Here is a 1713-nt window from a genome sequence, read left to right on the forward strand (position 1 = left end):
ATACATGCTCTACATTTCCATTATATATTCCAACCTGAAAATCTGAGCTAGAGAAGTTAAGTATAGTCATAGGATTTTAATGAAAAAAAAAATTGTTTTTTTTTTCTAATTGTTTTTGATATTCTTGTTGTTCCTCATTCAAGCGGATGGCGCTGTACTTGTATGTCTGTTACCTACATAGTGGATGTGCCCAAGACGGCTGCTGACTGACGGCCCTTAAATAGGATTTCCTAGATTGTCATTTTCTCTTCAGGTAGCGTGCTGTCGATCTCTTTTGAGATGGATGAGGCTGAGGCCTATGCGCTATATAACACTGACGTCCTCCCTCTCTATAATTTATTATTGGAAATTATTATATTCTAGATTATTGCATATAATATTATACATGGTCACAAATATCAATAAATATTTGGCATCAACAATTAAATAATATGCATATAGGCATGTAATAAATATTATTTTAACTTGTATTTCTATAATATATATAATGTTATTATTATTATTATTATTATATGTGACCCTGGACCACAAAACCAGTCATAAGGGTCAATTTTTCTCTGAAATCTGAAAGCTGAATAAATAAGCTTTCCATTGATGTATGGTTTGTTAGGATCGGACAATATTTGGCTGAGATACAACTATTTGAAAATCTGAAATCTGAGGGTGCAAAAAAATCTAAATATTGAGAAAATCATCTTTAAAGTTGTCCAAATGAAGTTCTTAGCAATGCATATTACTAATCAAAAATGAAGTTTTGATATATTTACGGTAAGAAATTTACAAAATATCTTCATGGAACATGATCTTTACTTAATATCCTAATGATTTTTGGTATAAAAGAGAAATCTATAATTTTGACCCATACAATGTATTGTTGGCTATTGCTACAAATATACCCCAGCGACTTGAGACTGCTTTTGTGCTGCATGGTCACATATTTATTATACAATTATAACATCTGCATTGGTAGTGCAAATGATAAGAAGCCTTTATAAATGGTAATTAAGATTGCAAAATGTATTGTTGTTTTACTACAGGCTTTATTCAAACACATTTAAGGTATTTCTGGCGGTCATAGTCATGTTTGGAGCATTTTAAGAGATCACAGATTCATCTGAACGTTCCCGTTGTGCCTGTGAATCTGTCCAGACTGTATTACTGAAGCGGTCTATGTAGGCAGCTCTCTAGGTTTGGAGACACAGTTCACGTGAAGCACGACTAGCAATAAGAGGAAACATTGAGCTGAATGTGTACAGTGTCAGTGTTTATGATGTTTCTATCTCTCACAGAGAAATGAATCTGAACCCATTTGTCATCATGACACTGTTTTCCCATCATGGACCGATGATAAATGTGTAAATCACACTGATGCCAGATAAGCAGCAAATATTGTTGGGAAAATCCACATGCATTGAATGAAACTGCTCTGAGAAAAGCACGGTCATTATAGTTAACGAAAACTAAAAACATGAAATTGTTTTAAAATAAATGTTAACTAAAAAAACAATTAAATGTAAAAAAAATGTTTACTTTATTTTAGCTAGTTTCCAAGGTAACATTTTTTATTTTCATTTAGTTTAACACTGAAATAAAAACTGTATTGGCATTAAAAAAGCTAATGAAAATTACAAAACCACACAACAAAATTATTAAATCTTTAAAATTGAAATGAAATTAGAAAATATAAAAATAAAATCTAAAAAAAAAATAAAA

The sequence above is a fragment of the Sinocyclocheilus anshuiensis genome, unplaced genomic scaffold (genome assembly GCF_001515605.1).
Source record: "Sinocyclocheilus anshuiensis isolate Anshui unplaced genomic scaffold, SAMN03320099.WGS_v1.1 scaffold116, whole genome shotgun sequence".
NCBI classification, from domain to species: domain Eukaryota; kingdom Metazoa; phylum Chordata; class Actinopteri; order Cypriniformes; family Cyprinidae; genus Sinocyclocheilus; species Sinocyclocheilus anshuiensis.